This window comes from Hevea brasiliensis, chromosome 17 (assembly GCF_030052815.1).
Source record: "Hevea brasiliensis isolate MT/VB/25A 57/8 chromosome 17, ASM3005281v1, whole genome shotgun sequence".
NCBI lineage: Eukaryota > Viridiplantae > Streptophyta > Magnoliopsida > Malpighiales > Euphorbiaceae > Hevea > Hevea brasiliensis.
The window spans coordinates 51,134,864-51,142,305 of record NC_079509.1 but is presented as its reverse complement, the minus strand read 5'-3'; the positions used below and the strand labels follow the sequence as shown (position 1 = coordinate 51,142,305).

Sequence of the window (7,442 nt, the reverse complement as noted above, 5' to 3'; positions counted from 1 at the left end):
TGGACCGGATTTTGCGTTTGTATGTGGTTGGGGGAGGTGGTGGGGGTGTCGTTTGTGGTGGAGGATTGGAAGTGGGGTGTATCGATGACAATGGAGAGACTTCGAGAGGAGAAGCGGGGCGGGAATGTGGAGGGGAATCCATTGCCGATGGAGAAGAGATAGGGGGAAATGAAAATGTAGGGGGGAATTTAGGGTTTTCGTGATGAGAGTGCTAGTGGAGAAGATGGGAGAGAGACGGCGAGAATGCCGGAAGGAATGGAGGTTGAAGGGCGGTCGTGGGGTGAAGAGTCGGGAAGTGGAGGTGGGAAGTTTTGTTTGCCGAAAATGAATTTGAATCGGGTTTGTAAGAGACTGCATAAGGGGAAAATGATTTATGCATAACCTGTGCACTCTTTTGTACATGTTTCAGAATGATTTAAACTTCAGAGAAATGCTTATGCACAAGTGCATAGGTCATGCACTGTCCTTATGCATGTTTCGGTGACCCTTGAAATGTTGAGGAGCGAAGTCATGCGGGAGTGCATAAGTTATGCACTCCCCTTATGCATCTCTCAGGCGGTGTTTTAGAAAATCGGGTCATGCGAAGTGCATAGGTTATGCACTCGCTCATGCAATCGCTCGCAATTTTTGGAATTTTGGTTGGTGGTCATGCAGATGTGCATAGGCTATGCACTCGCTTATGCATCGCGCGGTGGGTTTTGAAATTGAATCTTTGGTTATGCGTATGCATAGGCTATGCACATTGCTTATGCAGTGTCTCGCAACTTTTGGAATTTTCTCGATTACGGTTATGCGTATGCATAGGTTATGCACTCTGCTTATGCACCCCTCGGCAAAGTTTGGAAATTCAGAGTTTTGGTTATGCAGAAGTGCATAACTTATGCATCTTCCTTATGCACCCCTCGGCAGGTTTGATTTTTCTGGGTTTCTGGTCATGCAGAAGTGCATAGGCTATGCACTCTGCTTATGCAGACTTCGGCAGAGAGAAAATGAAGAATTTGAGGTTATGCAAATGTGCATAGGTCATGCACTCTGCTTATGCAAGTTTTTGGAGATGTGAATTTTGACAAAATGAGGTTATGCAGAGTTGCATAAGCTATGCACTCTCCTTATGCACTTGCAATAAAGGTGAAAAATGGCAAGAATTGTGGTTATGCAGGATTGCATAAGCTATGCAGTTGCTTATGCACAATTTAACAAGATCAAGAATGCAATAGAACATGGATTGCAAGTGTGAAAAATACCCTAAAATGAAGAAATATAATTCCATGAAGCATAAACCACAAGAAATTTTCACTAAAAACACATCAATATATACAAAGTGTATCAGAAAGGCATCACACAAGCATGTAGACATTGATCCTACATAAAAGACCTTTGAGAACTATGCCATTTTAAGTCAAATTCTGCAAATCAACATTTAGCACATAAAATCCATAAAATCTGCATAAAGTTGCATCTAACCACAAATGAGAAATGAACTCTCCAAGATTTGCCAAGAAAATGCAGCATTTCTACCTTGTATCCTATAACCCAAAGAAGCTCAAAACTGCAAAAATGACCAACTTACCACCATAATATCATTATAAGCACAAATATTAGAAAATTACCCACCCAACCTCACCAAAAACACAAGTGATCTGCTGCAGATTCTATTTTTCTGCTCTGCAGAATGTATTTTTCCTCTGCACAACTGGATTGCAGTTTTTCTTAGCTTCACCAACCTTCCTCCATTTAAATACATCCAACCTCATCAAAAACATGAGCCATTTGCTGCAGACACCCTTTTTACCGCAGAATGTACTTTTCCTCTGCATAAACCAGATTGCAGCTCCTGCACAGGTTATGCAGCAAAAACCAATCAGTTTTTGGGAAAATTTGAAGGACAAAATTTTCAAGTTAAGAATCACTTCTCCATCAGTTTACCAGCCTTTCTTCATTGAATTACATCTACAAGGGACAAGATTTAACAATGTCAAAAATTTAATTTGGGGAGATTTAAGATAAAAACAAAATTAATGAAAATGAAAGTAAATCAACAAAAGCAAAATAAAAGGACTTGGGATGCCTCCCAAGAGGGCTAATTTATAGTCCTTAGCTGGACTCTTCATGAATTTTACTGAAAAAAGGTGAGGGATTGGAGAGCTTGTAACAGCTTGCTCCTAGTATTGGGTCTCCAGTTATGTATTGTTTCAATCTATGCCCATTGATCTTAAAATTCCCAGATTTTTCACTCCAAATTTCTATTGCTCCATAAGGGAAAACCTTAGAAACTCTATATGGACCAGTCCACCTTGACTTAAGTTTTCCAGGGAACAATTTCAATCTTGAGTTGAACAACAAAACTAAATCACCTTCTTTGAATTCCTTTTTTCTCAGATGCTTATCATGCCAAACTTTAGTTCTTTCTTTGTAAATACGGGAACTTTCATAAGCATCCATCCTTAATTCCTCAAGCTCATTAAGTTGTAACAACCTTTTCTCACCAGCTTGCTTAAGATCAAAATTCAAGGTTTGAATGTCCCAATATGCTCTATGTTCTAGCTCCATTGTAAATGACAAGACTTACCATACACCAACCTAAAGGGAGTAGTTCCTATAGGGGTTTTGTAGGCAGTCCTATATGCCCATAAAGCATCATCTAGTTTGATAGACCAATCTTTCCTAGAATTGTTCACTGTTTTCTCCAAAATATGCTTGAGCTCTCTGTTAGAAATTTCAACTTGTCCTGAAGTTTGAGGATGATATGGGGTAGCTATCTTGTGCACTACACCATACTTCCTCATTAAGCTCTCAAATTGCTTATTACAAAAATGGGAACCCCCATCACTAATTATAGCCCTAGGAGCTCCAAATCGCTCAAGACAAATTTCTTCAAAAATTTCACTACCACTCTGGCATCATTAGTTGGAGTTGCAATAGCTTCCACCCACTTTGACACATAGTCAACCCCAACTAAGATGTATCTATTACCATATGAAGGAGGGAATGGCCCCATAAAATCTATTCCCAAACATCAAATAATTCCACTTCAAGAATATTATTTAGGGCATTTGATCTCTTTTGACAAATTTCCACTCCTTTGACATTTATCACAATCCAACACAAATTTCCTCACATCCTTAAAAAGATTTGGCCAAAAGAAACCAAATTGCAAAATTTTACTAGTTGCTTTAGAGATGCCAAAATGACCTCCATAATCGAAGCATGGCAATGATGCAAAATACTCTGACCTCCTCTTCAGAATACATCTTCTAATTAAACCATCACAACATCTCCTAAAGAGTAAAGGATCATCCCATCTATAAAACTTCACCTCATGCGTAAACTTTTTCTTTGTTGCCATGTCATACCTAGAGGTAAAACTCCACAAGATAGATAATTCACAAAGTCTCAGATACCAAGGTAGTTTAGCAACAAGAGAGAAAAGTTGTTCATCCAAGAAAAACTCATCAATAGGGATTTCATCCAATTCTTCACCATCCAATTTCAACCTACTAAGATTATCAGCAACTACATTTTCAGCTCCTTTCTTATCTCTAATCTCCAAATCAAATTCTTGTAGCATCAGAATCCACCTAATGAGCCTAGGTTTAGCCTCCTTTTACGAGCAAATACACGATGGTCGCATGATCCAAAATATAACCACCTTTGAGTCAATAATGTAAGGTCCGAACTTTTCCAATGCAAAGACAATTGCCAAAAATTCCTTTTCAGTTGTTGCATAATTTGTTTGAGCCTCATCCAGTGTTCTACTAGCATAATAAATAGCATAAGCCTTTTTGTCCTTTCTTTGACCAAGAACAGCCCCAATTGCAAAGTTGCTAGCATCACACATAATTTCAAAAGGTAGGCTCCAATCAGGTGGTTGCATGATTGGTGCAGTGATAAGAGCTTGCTTCAACCTGCAAAAGGCATCCAAACACTCTTGGTCAAATACAAATGGTGTGTCATTACTTAACAAATTAGACAAAGGTTTAGCTATTTTAGAAAAATCCTTGATAAAGCGTCTGTAGAACCCGGCGTGTCCGAGGAAACTTCGAATTCCCTTGACATTGGTAGGAGGAGCCATCTTCTCTATCACTTCAACTTTGGCTTTATCAACCTCTATTCCTCTATTAGACACCAAATGTCCAAGCACTATCCCTTCCTGAACCATGAAATGACACTTTTCCCAGTTTAACACAAGGTCAGTATCTGCACATCGCTGCAAAATTTTAGAAAGGTTAGCCAAGCATATATCAAATGAAGATCCATAAACAGAAAAATCGTCCATAAAAACCTCCATTATGTCTTCAATGAAATCTAAGAAGATTGCCATCATGCACCTTTGAAAAGTGGCTGGTGCATTACACAACCCAAATGGCATCCTTCTATAAGCAAAGGTTCCATATGGACAAGTAAAAGTGGTTTTCTCTTGATCATTTGGATGGATAGGGATTTGAAAAAAACCTGAATATCCATCTAAATAGCAAAAATAAGAATGCCTAGCCAATCTTTCCAACATCTGATTAATGAAGGGAAGTGGAAAATGATCTTTTCTAGTGGCAACATTTAATTTTCTGTAATCTATGCACATTCGCCAACTAGTCACCGTTCTAGTGGGAATTAATTCATTATTTTCATTTTTGACCACTGTCATTCCACCCTTTTTGGGACAACATGTACCGGGCTCACCCAAGGCATCATTCGAGATGGGATATATGATCCCTGCATCAAGCAACTTCAAAATTTCCTTTTTAACAACTTCTTTCATATTTGGGTTCAACCTCCTCTGATGTTCAATAGATGGTTTACAATTTTCTTCCAAAATGATTCTATGCATACAAAAATGTGGGCTTATTCCCTTAATGTCATCTATGGTGTATCCTAAGACTTTCCTAAATTTTCTCAACACTCTTAATAACTTATCAGCTTCTAAGGTACTCAAATTTGCATTTACAATTACTGGATAAGTGTTATTAGTGCCAAGAAATTCATACCTGAGCTGAGAAGGAAGTTGCTTAAGTTCTACCTTAGGTGCATCTTCTTCCTTGAATGATGATTGCTTAAATTCAGCTTTTTCCTTTTGTGTGAGTTGAAAACCGGAGCGTAAATGAATGGTGGACTTCCCTCTAAGTGTTGAGCATATGCAGCTACATGAGGGTTGTCATAGTCTATGCCTCCTCCATGAACCAAACAATTTTCAAGTGGATCTTCTGGATATTTCTTTCTGAAGTGTTCTTCAACCAGCTCATTAATAATATCAACTCTCAAGCAAGTATCAGCTTCAGAATGATGCTTTTTCATAGTGTTATTAATATTGAAAACCAATTGCTCTTCACCAACCCTAAGAGTCAGCTTTTCTCCTTTCACATCAATCAATGCTCCTGCTGTAGCTAGAAAGGGTCTCCCCAAGATAATTGGAATATTAGAATCTTCCTCCATGTCCAAGATGACAAAGTCAACAGGTATATAGAACTTTCCAACCTTTAGGGGCACATTCTCCAAAATTCCTTCAGGATACTTGATTGTTCTGTCAGCTAACTGAAGAGAAATGTGGGTCGGCTTAAGATCTCCCATATTGAGCTTCTCATAGATGGAAAGGGGCATAAGGCTAACACTAGCCCCTAAATCACATAAGGCTTTTGTAGAACATGATTCTTCGATGTGGCATGGAATTGAAAAACTCCCTGGATCCTTAAGCTTTGGAGGAAGTTTCCTTTGGAGGATAGCACTACATTCTTCTGTCAAAGCTACAGTTTCATCATCTTCAAGTTTTCTCTTGTTTGAGAGAATTTCTTTCAAGAATTTTGCATAAGAGGGCATTTGTGAAAGAGCATCAACAAAAGGCACATTTATGTAAAGTTTCTTCAAAACCTCTAAGAACTTCCCAAATTGCCTATCAAGCTTGGCTTTGTGAAATCTTTGTGGAAAGGGAAGTTGTGGTTTGTAGGGCTCAGGAGGTATATATTTCTCTTCCTTTTCTTCAAATTCCTCTTTACATTTTTCTGCACTCTCTTGTTTTTCACTCCCATCAGTTCCTTTTTCATTTTCTCTCTTCTCACTATTTTCACTCTTCTCATCATTTATAACTTTACCACTTCTTAAAGTAATAGCTTGACACTGCTCTCTTGGATTTTCTGGTTGACTTGGAAGCTTTCCAAAAGATTTGGCACTTGAGGAAGATGCTTGTTGTGCAATCTGATTTTCCAGCATTCTGTTGTGTGTTTGCATCTGTTCCAGCCTTGCCTTCACCTCTCTCATCTCCTCATCATGCTTGTTTTGGTTGGCAAGAATCTGTTGCAATAAAGCTTCAGTGGTGGAATTTCGTTCTTGCTGTTTTGGTGGAGGGTTCATATTTTTTTGCTGAAAATTAGGCAATGGTTGCCTATTTTGCTGATATGGAACTCCTTGTTGCTGTTGTGGTTGAAAATTCTGATTTTGAACTTGATTTTGCTGATTTCCCCATGAAAAGTTGGGATGATTCCTCCAATTTGGATTGTAAGTTTGAGAATAAGGATTCCCCATTTGCTTGTTTCCATAATTACCAACGTATGCTGCTTGTTCTCCATAATCTACTCCACAGCTGGTTGTTTCCTCTGCATAAGCCACTTGTTGTGAACTTCCAGCTGATGATGATGAACTAACCAACATACTCAAATCTTCCATCTTCTTAGCAAGGACATTTGTAAGTGCATCAAATTTTGCATTAATCATGTTGAATGGATCAAGATCATATATTCCAGCAGCTTGCCTTTTCTGAGTTGGAGCTGGTCCTCTTGGACTACTCCAAAGATGAGTATTCTTTGCAATTTTCTCCAATAGCTCATAAGCTTCATCTTCATGCTTAATAATGAATTCTCCTCCTGTTTGAGCATCAATAATTCCTCTGATTGCAGGAGTGACATTGGTGTAAAAATTTTGATTTATCATCCATTTTGGAATGGCATGATGTGGGCATAATCTCTCTAATTCTTTCCATCTCATCCATGACTCATAAAGAGTTTCATCTTCTCTTGGTCTGAAAGCTGTCATTTGATTCCTCAGTTCTTGAGTTTTTCCAGGTGGAAAATATTGTGCAAGAAATGCATCAGTGAGTTGCTCCCAATTTGTAATGGAGTTGTGAGGTAAAGAATCAAGCCAATCCAATGCTCTATCTTTCAAAGAGAATGGAAATAGCTTCAATCTTGCTGCATCATCAGACACTCCAGGTTGTTTTTGCATGTCGCAAATCATAGCAAACTTCTTCAGGTGTGTGTGTGGATTTTCAGAAGGATGACCTCCGAATTGAGAATTTTGAATCATTTGAAGAACTCCAAAATCCATCTTGTAGCTATTTGCATCAATCCTTGGTCTTGCTATGCTCTCTCTCAAATCATCAAAACGTGGAAAAGCATGATCCATCATACTTCCCCTAGGCACGTTTGCATTAACAATTTCTTCTCCTTGGGCTTCATTTT

General features: G+C 38.5%; 1 non-coding gene across 1 annotated transcript; it reads left to right on the top strand.

Annotated features, from left to right (window-relative positions):
• The first annotated feature begins 6,925 nt into the window (after nt 1–6,925).
• On the top strand, nt 6,926–7,032 carry LOC131175717 (small nucleolar RNA R71). Its single transcript, XR_009145906.1, has one exon. It is a non-coding gene; the product is annotated as a small nucleolar RNA R71 (small nucleolar RNA).
• The last annotated feature ends 410 nt before the right edge of the window (nt 7,033–7,442 follow it).